Source organism: Ixodes scapularis, unplaced genomic scaffold, assembly GCF_016920785.2.
Source record: "Ixodes scapularis isolate PalLabHiFi unplaced genomic scaffold, ASM1692078v2 ptg002596l_1__unscaffolded, whole genome shotgun sequence".
In the NCBI taxonomy this organism is placed as follows: Eukaryota; Metazoa; Arthropoda; class Arachnida; order Ixodida; family Ixodidae; genus Ixodes; species Ixodes scapularis.
In genome coordinates this window covers 247,640-261,446 of record NW_024610256.1, presented here as the reverse complement: position 1 = coordinate 261,446, position 13,807 = coordinate 247,640, and positions in this window count along the sequence as shown.

Below are 13,807 nucleotides of genomic sequence, written 5' to 3'. Positions count from 1 at the left end.
GGTGATTATCGGTGGAAAGAAATGCGATTGATCACAGACAGAGAGGTCCAACTTTATTCACATATTTCATACACTTCTGCAGAGAAGCATATATTTCTCACACTTGGCTATTATAGTAGATGCAAGCATACTTCGAGAGGCTTGCATCCGTCATGGCAGCACGTTCCTTGCGGTTCGCAACCCGCAATTTTGAAAACGCACGCTCCACATTTGCGCTGGACAGAGGAAATCCCAAAATGTCCAGCGAGGCTTGGGACAGTAGTGGCCAGTCAGGTAAATGAAGTTTCCAAAATAACACTGGATTAACGGTGCTATATAGTCACAGCATACTGGCGGTAACAAAGAAACTCTGATTCTAGGTCACTCAGCTAGCTCTCGTCTCGGAGGACCAGCCGATAGATACTTTCATAAGGCACAAATCCCTCTGGCAGCTCCACGTTTAAGCAGGGATTAACAATTGGCACGCGGAACCAGAACGACGATTCATTCATGATATCTGTAGCGTAGTCATCCTGAGCTTTCCGCTTACTTCCCATCCTGGTGGCCTTCTACTCCGCGTGACGACGAAGGGAAGCAAGTCTCACGTTGAGAAAACCCGCAGACGCGGGACGGACGCGCCTTCTCAAACACGTCTGCAATTTTTTTTACAGAACGGTCCTTTTATATACAGCCGAAAAACTCCCCCGCCAACAAAACCCTTTTTCCGTTTCCCCAAAAGCCCATGGAAACTAAACATATAACAAGGAACGCATCTCACTTCTGAAAGGTCAGTAGCCCTGTACGACGACACGGATGTTGGCAGTGTCTGCCAGGAACCACAGCAACCTCTGAATACATGGCTTGCACCGACATCACTTGGCCAGACACAATGGGGAAACGGCACGTGAGAGCGTACCCTCCACTGCGTTAATTTTTCCACAAAAGGGGGCCATGGGCGTCACAATGGGAGAAAGGCGTGTGAGAGCTTAGCTTCCACTGCGTTAACTAGACGCTTTTGACCCCCACAAAGGAGGGCGGACTGACGCCACGTGCAAGCCTTGTATAGACACTGGAAGAATGCAGGATCCACCAGATAACACGTTTGACGAACCTCTACGGGGAAAGGGCTTCGCTAGGTCGGGAACGTGCAACGACCGGTGTTTTTCGGTTTTAACCAGGGCAAAAATGTCCAGCCACCGGTGTTTTTCGGTTTTAGCCGATTTTGTATTTTCGTCACCGACGGATGTTTATCGGTGTTTTTCGGTTAAAACCGGAAAATACACACCCTACTTATAACTTCACAAAAAAAAAAAAAAAAAGTTTGCATCATAGAAAGCACTCACATTTGTGAGAAGGCCCAGCAGCACAGCCAGAGAAAGAGTCTCTAGGCGACGGTGAAGAAACCAAAATCTCCATGTCAGCCACGTCCCCGCTGGACTCTTGAGCAGGAGCAGCATCTTGACGTAGAGCGTAGCTGTGATCAACCACAAAAAAAAAAGAAAAGCTTTTGTAAAAACTGCAAGTAAGAAAGCAAGTTCAACAGAGTGGAAAGTTGGACGAGTTGGTCGTTCATTTAAGCTGGCAGAAACAGTGCCTCTCTGTGTACTTTTACTGCGCCTGTATGTATACTCCTTGTTTCCTGTTTTACGTCAAGTTGCGCTGTTTCTACCACTTGAGAAAGCAACCTCACAAAGAAAAGGGAATAAAAAAGACAGCACAAGCAATATTCGGCCACCACTTATTATTGGCTCCTAGTCGACTGTTCTCTAGTAAGGTGCACGAGTATGTGTGGTCCAATGAAGCCACAGAAATCCGCTCTGCAAATTTAATGTGAACTTAGCAAAGGAGAAGAGGAAGTCCACCCTTATTCCCCTATTTGAACGCATAAAAAGTATATTCACCTTCTTTTATGACAGGTTTAATTCAGAAGACTGGTCGTCAGGGTGACTACAGGAACTCCACCAGTCTGAGTGGCCGGAGTATGTGCAGCTCGATGAGGCTGGCGAAATCCTCTCTGCAAATTTAGCGTGAAGTTGGCCATGGAATAGTAGTTTAGTTCCTTCCTATGTGTCTATTCTAACACACGACAAAAAAAAAAAATCACCTTGTTCCCACGAAAGTTTCATTTCGGAAGACTGGTCAGAAGACAGAAGCTCCGTGAGTCTGAACTGCCGAAGCATGTGTAGCTCAATAAGGGTGTAACACTCACCTCTGCAAATTTATGGTGAATTCGCCTATTTTAACACAAAATGTAAATCACTTTCTTTCATGGGCAGCTTTATTATGGAAGACTGGGTGTCGGCAAGGCAAAAGATGCTCTGTGACGTTGATTATGTCACCTCAAGTAAAACATGTCATTATAAACGGGCCTGAAATGAACTTCTAGCAGTACCTCTGTCCATGTTCAACCAACTTTTCCCAGCTAATCTCACCTAGTTCTTTTGCAAAATGCTCAAGTCATGAAGACCATGAGGTAATGCAGTGGTGCTGGCAGTTGCTGCCACTTTATGTTAGTTTCAGTGAAAAAGCTCACCATGCAAAACTGCTGAACCTGGAGAGCTTTTGCTGGAAATGTCGCCATGTGTCGTCTCTGCAAATAATATGAAAATGTAACGAGCCCACAAAAGCAATATTTCAACCCCATGTGGTAACCATTTTTCTAAGAGCGGGTTAACCATGCTTAGTCACAAAGTGCACGGAAGGTTTATTGGTCTGCTTACTTTTTGTGGGAACACACTTGGCAACGCATTGTGACGGAGGTGTCCAGGTGTGCTATGTTGCGCTTTTTGCACTCCCAGGAGACTTGGAAGAGGGAAGTGACGTCAACGACACAGCAAATGCAGATTGGATGTTGACAGAAGAAGACGAAATCAACATCCAATCTGCGTTTGCTGTGTCGTTGACGTCACTTCCCTCTCCCTAGTCTCCTGGGAGTGCAAAAAGCGCAACATAGCCCCCCAGGGCGCAGGAGAGCTGACTCCTCGAAATGTAAGGAGCAAACTACCCTGTCTCGTAGCTGCCATGGAGTCTTCACCTGTAGACTTCGGTTGTTGCAGAACCGAACCCAGGCTTCGCGCCTGCAGATAATGCATGGTGCTATGTGGGTGCCGTGAATACTTACGAAAAAAAAAATGTAGCCAAAATGTCCGCAAACCAAAGCAAATCAGTGCAAGGACCTTAACAAATGCATGACATCACTGCTCTGTGTACATGATGAAGAGTAAAAACACGAGTCTTACGCACAGATGCCCTATTATATATCTCTGTTGTACCACTGATAACCACGCCGATGATCACGACACTAGGCTCCTCAGAGCCAGGCCGGTACAGGTAAATTTTAATCTCGTGGGCACTTTTATAATGACGGCACACAACGCTGCGAAGTCAGAGTGATTTCGAACTTAAAACATTCCTAGTATCACATATTACGCCTTCAGGTGTAGTTTCTTGTGCACATCCAGACAACACCAATAGTTTTAGGTAAAACTAACAAGAGTTAAGAGGAGACCGAACAAGGGGCATACATCACACAGCAGGCATGTCACTGACAGTAGCGAAGTCTCACCTTCGAGAGTCGAGGGAAAACGGGTGCAGCGAGATGCCAGCCGTGCGGGTATTGCTTTCACACATTTCCACGGAGCACCGTTTCTTTGCGTATCGCGCTGTGCTCATCGTCGCAAAAGACGTTGAGCCCCTTGGGCGCAGTAGCGTCCAAGATCCAAGCGCACGACAGCCGAGTTCCCGCGCAGGTAACTGGGCTAATCACGCCCGAGCAAACAACAAAACTCCCGAAACGGTGTTAACTGCCGCTAAAACAATTAAAAGCTAAGAGCACGTGGATGCCCAAACACAAGCAAGCAGACGGACGTCAGCAGACTGCCTTTGCGCGCGCCCACGAGGTCTACAAAAAACTGCAAATATCGCTATTGCTAGTCGGCCTTTTTGCTAGTGGCGTACAGAGGACGCTAATAAGAAGTATGCATAATATTAGCAAAAACAAAAACAGTTTTGAATTTTGTAGCGCGTTAAATATGATTGATATTATCTAATAATTATATTTAGCTTGTTTAAAAATACCAATGATTATACTTCTAGTCACAAACTAATTAATTTTAATGTTTGTCCCCACCTCTCCTAGTCGCGCTTCAATCGCATCCTTCACGTGACCCTCCAGGTCGATGTCGCTGGCGATTTGTTTTGAACCGCTCTTTGGCCGAAGCTTCACCACTGATCTCTATTTTAGTTAGGGGTGTCGCGAACTTTTGTCGAACCAGATTTTTTGGTCGAACTTTCGGGGTTCGACTGGGTCGAACCGGTTCGACGAACCTTCGACCTTTTCACCAGATTCGACCGGTTCGACTTTGTGGACAGTGTGGCCAGACCTTGATACAATCATGTCTAGGTTTGGAGAATGTTTTTTTTATGCAAAGGGTTATTTTATTGTGTGAACAGATGCAATTAAAAGAAACTAATTCTATTCACTGAAGAAGTTAATAAATTAAATTTTAGTACTGTATTGACTGAAATAGCCGATCAGCGCTGCACTTAATTCACCTCTTAGCCATTACCATCCAATCCGAAGCCAACTGGCTCGTCTGTCACGAGACCGGCGACTAGAGAGAACTTCGGCGCGCACTTTATTGGATGAAATTTTGTGACGTCACGACCAATAGGAGCACGGAAACAAACGCGGTCTCCTCAACGCCCGGAGAAACATCGGAAACATCGTGCCTGACGAACCGTCGTCGAACGAAAGGTGAGTGGTTTGAGTTTTCCTGTGATGTGATCTCTATGTGTGTTCGTTCCACGCGTCCGAGCTGTTTCTTCGTTTCAGATCTATTTTGCGCCGCTGCCTACATTGTTTCAGCCTGCGTTCACGATTAAAACAACCATCGCAGAAAGCTGAAAGCCCGCCGAAGAACGGCTGACTTGCGAGCTAAACCTAGTTCAACAAAACCATTTGATCCGACAGAATAATGTGCTTGATATTACATTTCATGTCAACAAAGAGCTGCGCTGTCTGTCTTCGTCCCTACATGTTTTATTCTTTCGTGTTTTTCAAATCTTTACCAACCCGCGTCCAATCGAATGCCCCGATCACAACAAATAGTTGGTCGTGCTCCGATGGCCCTTATCATCAGCCGGTAAGGCAGTTACGTTTTTCGTTTCTATGTTCTGACCCAAGTAACGTCATATTCTCAAACTGTGAAATTCTATCACCAACTCAAGTTTCACATTCTGGTGCACCGTGCACTTCAGCTTCCTGCACCCCGCGAGGTTTCCTGCGATCGTACCCTGTATATTATGGATTTCTCGCCGCACGCGAGTGCTCTCGAAGGCGTGCTATACACTCTGTAACATAGGTTGTGTGCAAAAAAGGCACAGGCGCGAGCACAAAAGCGCCCTTTTTGCACGAGCAGCCGTGCAAAAAGAACATTCTGCGGAGCTACGCCCTCGCACCCGTGCCTCTGCTACACACAACTTATTAATAACCGAGCCGTTCTCGTTTTTGTTTTCCATATTACTGTGAAAGGAGTGTCATTGTTGTTTTCTTCTCAAACAAAACTCACACGCTAGACAAAGGCAAACATATAGGAGTCTGCACATTCACACCCTTTTCTCCCTTGTGCGACAGGTTATAGCAGGTCGCGATTCAACACCGTTTCTTTTGAAGCTGATGGGCACCACAAGGCGTGAAAGAGGTGACTTGCAGCTTTGCCAAGGCAGCAGCAAGACACTACAAGCCTTCGCATTAACTGGCTAGCCAGTGCCGCTCTGTTCTGAACAGCACTGCGTGCCATGCAGAGGGTTTGTGCAAGCTCGCTGGGTGGCGACGCTAGCCACGGTAAGTGCATCCTATGCAGCTTTCTTTTAGGGATATATGTGGCTTGCAGGCCATGTCGTGCATGCGCCACCCGAGGGACAGCAGTGCCAGTGGCAAGGCTGTGCTGATGGTAATCACCACTGCACTGTGTTTTCATTCAATAACTACTGACAAGCAACCAAGTACTTCCAAGAGATTTTTGGTTGTGCTTTGATGAACTCCAGCTCGCTTATGAACAGGTGGATGGCACAGCTGGCCTTTCCTAATGGACTTTATGTCTGTGTTAACAATGCAACGAGACTTCTTTTTAGTTGGGGGCGTTGTTTCTGCTGCGGATGACTAGCGTTGCAGTAGAGAAATATGCGGAATAGTGTAATGTTTGCATTAGTTACCTAAATTAGTGGCGGGAATAACTGACCTACATTTCCACCGACTGCATTTCTCAGAGGAATAGCCTGGACTAGATAGCTCGCTGCACTATGTCCTTCCTCCTTAGCCTGTACAACTCGGCGTCTTTTCCTGATTGTCTTATGTGGCTGCTTCTGTGTTTGCCTAGGCACTCGGTTGAAATAGTGAAAGCTGTCTGCATTGCACATAACTACCATGAAAGCCAGTGTGGACGTAGCTGGGGTAGCCCCCAATATGGCTTCTCTAGCTCGACACAAGTAATGTTCCTACCTCTGTCGTGTTCGCACAAAAAAGACCTGCTTAAAAAATCCAGCAATTTTTTTGGGCAACCCCACCTCAGAGCCGTATATGGGGAGAGTTTGGTCAGTCTATGATCTCGCCGCCGTAACGCTCTCCTCCCAAGTGAGCCAATCAGGGCGCGGCGTAGAGCGAGAGGCATGAGCGCATGCGCGTAAACTCCCGGCTGCTCCCACCTGAGTGGGGAGGGCCGCCATCTTCGATCATTCTCCCGGTGGAATGCGTGGGATCGGCATCTAAATCTCGATTATTGCCTTTTATATCGCTGGCTCTGGCAAGAAAATGACATTCAGTTATTCCTCGGTGCGTTAAAAAGCTAATAAATGAAGATTTTTCGGCGTATGGCTACAAACTTTTATTCAGTGGAAAAAGAAGTCGGCCTGTAGCAGACGACGCGTAGCCTCAGCAGTGCTCTTCTCCGACCAGTCTCCGACAGCGTTGCTAAAAATGGCGGTCGTCTCCTTTCTGCTCCCTTCTTTCTCTCTCGCTCCTTCGGCGCTCTCATTTCATTTCATTTAATTTATTATACCCTCAGGGCCCGAAGGCATTACAGAGGGGGAGAGCAACAAGAAGGTTAATGCAAATAACATAATACATATTTAGACACACTCAGTAATAAAGTAATTAGTTATTGTACTTTTAAAGAGCTCAGAGTCCGTGATAATGGCGATCGACCGGGGAAGGTCGTTCCACTCCTGGGATGTACGGGGAACGAAAGATGAATAAAACGTGGTTGTGATAGAGTTAGGAATGCCCACCTTATGCTGATGATCAAGACGGGAGGAAACATAGACAGGCCGAGCAATTAATTTGTCCTCCCTTTCATTTATTTTTCTCCTCTCCGGCGCCTTCGTCACCACACCCAGTGGCCAAACTCTCCCAATATACGGCTCTGCCCCACCTAACCGCATTTTCGAAATTGCCATCTTTTACTCTTTCTGGTATGCTATTTACTATCACGAAACTCAAAATAGTTATTATGAAATCGGCAAATGAAAATGACGCCAATACCAAAATTCAAATACCGTAAAATACCGGGCAAGCGCCTACTCAAACTCTGGAGATAATCGCAAAAAAATGGGGGATGGGCACTTGTCCGGTCATCAATTTTACATATAAATGTACTGTACGTATTTCCTGAGATCTCACAAATTTGGTAATGGGCACTTAATGTGGAATGGGCGGATGCGCGCGGTATTTTATGGTATACTTGCGCTTTTCATTGCTGTGACATCATGGCAGGCACATAGCCAGGATTTTGTTTGGGGGGGGGGGGGGGGGGGGGGCCTGTTTATGACAAAGTGCTGTATGAGGGGGGTTTACAGCCCAAAGAGTGAACCCCTGCCTTCCCATGATGTCACTATTTCAATGTTGCCAGTAGAGCTTTTCACTTTGAAAAACACGATGATGACCCTAATTGTAAATTCTGTAACTTCGCGAAAAAAAGTTATTTTGGCCAAATATTTGGGTTACTATTTTAGCGATGTTTGTTGGTGTGTTAAGCAAGGTTTTAGGCAAATTGGGGACAATGAAGAAAATGCCGGAGTACCCCTTTAAAGGAGAACTCCGACTTTTCGAGCTACCTAATCCAAGGGCATAATCTGAATGCGGATGGCTTCCTGATTCCGAAATGCTATCTCATTCTCCCAGATTCACTCTAGTTAACCGAAACATCATTCTCCCTAGTTTTTCCCCAGTGTTCCCCGCCGCCCAAGCGTCACGTCACTTTGTGCAGCAAGGCGTGCGGCCGGCAATCGGGTACACTCGCGCCCGCCCTTTCTTGCGTCTAACAGCAAAAAAATCTGGGCGTTCGTGCTGTTTAAAGTTGATAATTATATATATTTGCACAAAGTATGGCCTTGGTCTATGTGCATAACTATAAGAAAGTAAAAGAAAAACGGGAGCAATTGGAATTTCATAAAACCATTTTTGCAACTCGCTACGCTCAAGCCGCGCCTCGCTAGTTTCGTGATATCGCTGGTAAATCCATTCTCTTTTTATTAGAAGATGGCTGGTGAAGAAAGGTCGAAGAGTCGCACAATAAATTTTTTGTGAATTGCCAAAGCACCGCGGAAAATGCTCGGAATGTGGGTACAGATGCACACACGCTCATATGACCTGAAGGAACGTGCCATTTGTTTTAGATTTTCTTTTGAAAAGTTACTGTTGCAGGCGTCAGCACGTGTGACTACTCTTGTGGCATGAATATGCTCCTTGGTGCTTAAGTAATTTAGCAAAAGATCTGTAAACCATTTCTGAAAAGCGCTTCTGGTCGGTGGCATTTTCAGCGTTCATGCGTGTGGCACATACATTGCTTGCCTTCCAAAGCGATGAACATGTGCATGCTGAACTGGGACCTAAGACATGTAGACTGTGATTATCGTAAACAATGAAAAGTATAGTATGGAATGAACTGCGTTCGTGTAGATCAGATGGCAGGTTACTGGTCATGACGATTGTGTTAAAATGACGATTAAAAGAACTTCGCAACCACCAAGCCAAACATCAAGGTGCAGGGGAATGCATATAAAATACACAAATACACTGTTCATCTCCAAATAAAGAATATTTGCTTGAAGATACAATAGTGTGTGAGGTACAGAAAGACATTATAAATCTTTTAATTCAAAATAGGGAAGGGGGTAATTCTATGTAAATTTTTTTTAAGTTAAGTTCGTTTGGCACAGTTTTCATCAGTTGTAAATTTGCATGCCTCCCCTTAACAACATTAATATTTTCATAATTAAAAAAAAAAAAAAAAAAAAAACTTTTCAGCTCTATATAAAATTTTTTTGCAATATAATAAATTAGACATTTTCATCACTTCTTCTGCAGCGAATATTGCACGCCAACCATTTGACAAACCAGGCAAGGATCTATTGTATATTAAAGGGGTACAAAAACAAAAATCGAAATATTCAAATTTCGTTCGGAAATGAGTCAAGCAGGACAGATAATAACCGTAAATGATAATCGCACGTTTGTATTTTGAACGACTGGCTATATTTTTTGTTCCAAACTGTGCACTCGAGCAAGCACTCAAAGAGAAGTGAACGGAGAGCGCGATGCGTCGTGGGATATCCGACGCAAACAAAAACAGAAAAAAAAGATTCCCCGCATTGGTGACATAGCAAGGCTGGCGTGGTTATGAGCTTTGCCCTTGGTGGCGTTGTCAGCGTTATGGTGGTGTTAGTAGTGTCAGCGCGTAACAACCAAGCCGTTCGAAGTACCCGTGGAGCGACGAGCATGTGGCTGGCCCAAGGAGCACATAGCTTCCACAACACTGTCAGCTTAGGGCTGAACGTTGTGGGGAAAGCAACTTTTGTTCGAGTTTTGAGCGACGGGCTAATCTTCTAGGGGGACAATGGATGTGTCCGGTTGCACGAACGAGGGTCCGAGAAAGAGGGGAGTCCTTCCTTTCAGTCTTCTTGGATTGTTTGGTACAATGCGCAATTTGTGAGTTGAGCTAGGAGGAAAGCTAGAAGGAAAACGTTGAAATGCCAAAGAGCGGCGCTGCTCCGAAAGAATCTGCTATGTCACGACTACGTAGCAAGTTTCCCATTGTCGCTAGATTACCTCCCAAATAGGCTCCGCATGCATCCACCAGGTGCACATTGAAAGATTGTTTATTTAGCTTGAAAATTAGTTTTCTTGTGCCTTTCAACGGAAGACTGGTGTTTTTGAGGTTAGGGTGCAAGCTAGAAAATGAGCGCTGGAATTTCGTTTTCCTACCCCTTTAATGGAGCTCAACACCTGATCCATGGACTTCTGTAATAGCAGACAGGAATAGCAATATGTCAAAAGTCATGTCTAAACTCAGACTGGAACTTCGTTTATACATTTCTCTTCTCGTTTTCAACATATCGGCTGCGTGAGTGAAACTCTTAGAGTCGCCCGAGCTAGATTCGACGTCCCAAACAAATATAGTGTTTCTAAAAAATTAAAAAAAAAAAAAAAATTCTGAACTAATTGGGAGTAACAAATGTGACTTTGCAAAATGTTGACTATAGTGCTAGATTCTGTACTATTTTTCTCGGTTCTTAGCGCTCCTCTTTGGACGGATGTTGTAATGGTCACAGCCGGCTTGAGTTTGCGCTTGCCACTCTTGAAGCTGTTCCAGCTGCTGAAGGATACTCAACTCGCAGCACGCGGCTATAAAGTATTTCGAGCAAAAGTGAAAATGTTTCATGTGACACTAGTTCTCTCGCCACACAGCTCGCGCAAAAGCTCCTTGACATGGCTGGCCTCCATTGCTGCTGGGGAACACTTTTTTTTTTTCTCCCACGAAAACAAGGGCAAAAAAGAAGCTTTTTCCCGGCACTGTTTCTATAATCTATAGCGGAGCACAGATTGCAAAGAAACTTTCAACCTTGAAGCTGCGAAAAAATTACCTCGATCGCTGGCGTTCGGAAAGCCACTTCGCGGCTGCCCGAGTCGCTCGTCCGCCTGCACATCCGTGATGTACGTGGGTAGGGAAAAATAGGGATTTTTCATTGATGCCAGTAGAGTGTCGCCTCCTGGAACCGTCCCGGCCGGCATAACTTGAAAGTTAAATAACTTCACGGAAATATATATATATTTTTTTTAATATTTTGGTTATCAGTTAAAAAAGGCTTATTGATGCGGTCTGCGAATTTTTAGCCAAATCGAAGTCTACCAAAAAATCAACGGAGTTATCCCCTTTAAAACATAGAATGCACATAGTACACAATGGAGAAATTGCTTGCCAATCATTCCCTTAGGAGTGTGAGTCGAGCCCCTTCGAGGCAGTTTGCTGCCGCAGCGTGCTCTGTAATCCCCCCAAGAAGAGAAAACAAAATGAATGACCAGTAGGATTTCTTTGTTCCAAGGCTTCTTGAGGCAGGAAAGGCTAGGGAACCAGTATTGTTGCTTCTTACTACCCGGTACGAGACTCAAATCCGACAAGCAGGGAAGTCGAAAGGCCTCTTAAAGTGCCCTCTTTCTGCTTCCTTGTGCCTTGAGTTTTAGCTGTGTCTACAATTCACGCTCGCCTGCATGCCTACTCTTTTGGTCTCTTGGTTTTAAAAGCGCACAAAAGACGAGGACAGAGTAAGAAACACAAACGACGGACAAGCGCTTTCGTTTGTGTTTGTGTTTCTTACTCTGTCCTCGTCTTTTGTGCACTTTTAAAACAAAGATGAATAACTACCAACTAGCCCAACTTTCCACCCTACTGCAGTTCTTTTGGTCTCTTTTTTGTTCACCGTGTTACTGAAGTTTTCTGTCGTTGCTGTCCCAGAATTGCTTTGTGGATGCACAGAAATACAATGTGCTCGACGCCTGCGGCTAATTGGTATTGCTTTTCCCGGTACCACGGCATGAAGGAGGTGGCCTCTCTTCCTTCCAAGCAGCTGCGATATACTATAAGCACTGGGTTACAACTGCAGCTAGCCCATGGGTACCGTTCTGCATCCTGCACTACATGTAGTTCCGAGAGCCATGTGAAAAGGCAGGTGTGACCTTTTGAGGCACTGTCACTTTGTTTTGTGCATTTTATGCCGCTTTTTCAGGGCTACTTCTTTTTAAGATTCAAATATTAGAAAACGGACTCAAGTGAGAGAGGGGTTTTTCTGAGAAGACTGGCTTCTTTGCTAAACCATTGGGGCTGGTATTATATCTATAGAGTTCATGTACACCTTACGTTATGTACTTTTTTTTTTGTTTTATTTTACTTGGTACTTATACTTCCATGTTACACGACAGCCACTAAAAAATTAAGAAAAAACAAAAAAAATGTTGACTTGTCGGTTTTTTTGTTTTGTTTTTTTGCAATATGTTGGAAGAGTCAATGATGTGGTCGGTCATTCATGTTATTTTTTCTACACGCATGTCCAGCCTATGTTTACATAAAGCCCCAATTGCCTCTTAGCAACGGAAATAATCTGTGCGACAGACTAGGCGGCAGCATTGTGGACGGAAACTGGCCTGATTATATCTGCCATGTTTAGAAACTACATTTGATGTCAGGTTATGAATTCAGTGGCAAATTCCCCCCAAAAGAATCTACGTCACTGCCAGCCAATCGCTGCCGTCAGTTGTCGTGACGTCACATCCAGCAAAGAAACTGCAAACTAGTATTATTTTTTTTTTTAATGGTAGGCCTCTGCTGTTGATGCCACATAGCACGTCAACACTCAAGCAATTCTTCCGCTCTTGACCTCTCCGGTTTCACCTTGCGAAGTCGTGATTGTGTCTGCTTTTGTTTGCGGTATTTCCCATGTGTCGACGTGAGAAGGCAGCGGTTGTATCGCCAAGGAAGTAGCAATCAATCTGTGCATTTGCTCCAGCGGCACAGTGTTACAAACAGGACTCTTTCACCAAGGGCAAAGTCTAACGACCGGCCCTACAGTTGCCAGCATCGTGCAGCCGTGAATGCGTAACTTGTCCGAACGCTTTTATGCTTTCGTCTGTGTACAGTGACAAAATGACTCGCTGAATGCGAAATGCCGTACAGCAAACTACAGTAGAGTCTCATTAATTCAAACTCTAGGAAGTCACAGATTTTAGTTTGAATTATCAGAAATTCATTTAAATATGATACTAGACGGCATTATGATTTGTTACATGGATAGCTACTCATACAAAGCAGATTTTTGCCAGTTTCCTCTACATAGGCCTAATTATAAGCAAGTACAGGCATAACACATTAGTGAAAGAGCTGTGACATTAAATTTATTCATCCGGCAAAAAATTTGTCGATTGTGGACCGTTTAGTCAGCACATACGATCTCAAAATAAAATTTTTAATACCAGCCAACACAGGTAGCTCTTTATGGGACTCTTCCTTTGCAGACAGAAACTTCCGGAGCTGAGCGATGTGCTCAAAGCTATGGCTGTGACGGTTGGTAGCAAGTCATCCCTTTCTTCATCGTCATCTTCACTCTCACTGCTGCACTTTGCTGGCGTTACTTCCTGTACTATGTCCTCTAATGAGTCATCACGACAAACACATACATCATCGTCAAGACTAGCATATTCCGCCAGCTTGGCGTTCACATTATGTGGTTCAAGGCCAGAAAGCATGATGCCAGTGAGCTGGTCCTCATCCTCGATGTCGTCTTGGTCATCATTGCTAGTCTTGAAGCACATAATGTGAACGCTGTTTTCCGCTAATGTGTGCCCGCTTGAGCCCCGTTGAGTGTGCTTCTTTATGAGCACCGGTGCACTGCGGAGAAACAACACTCGTGAAATCACGCTCCGCAGGTATCGCTTCTCTGCGGTGCACCGGTGCTCGAACAGAAGCACACTCAACGGGGCCGCGAGAGCAAAAAAAAGATA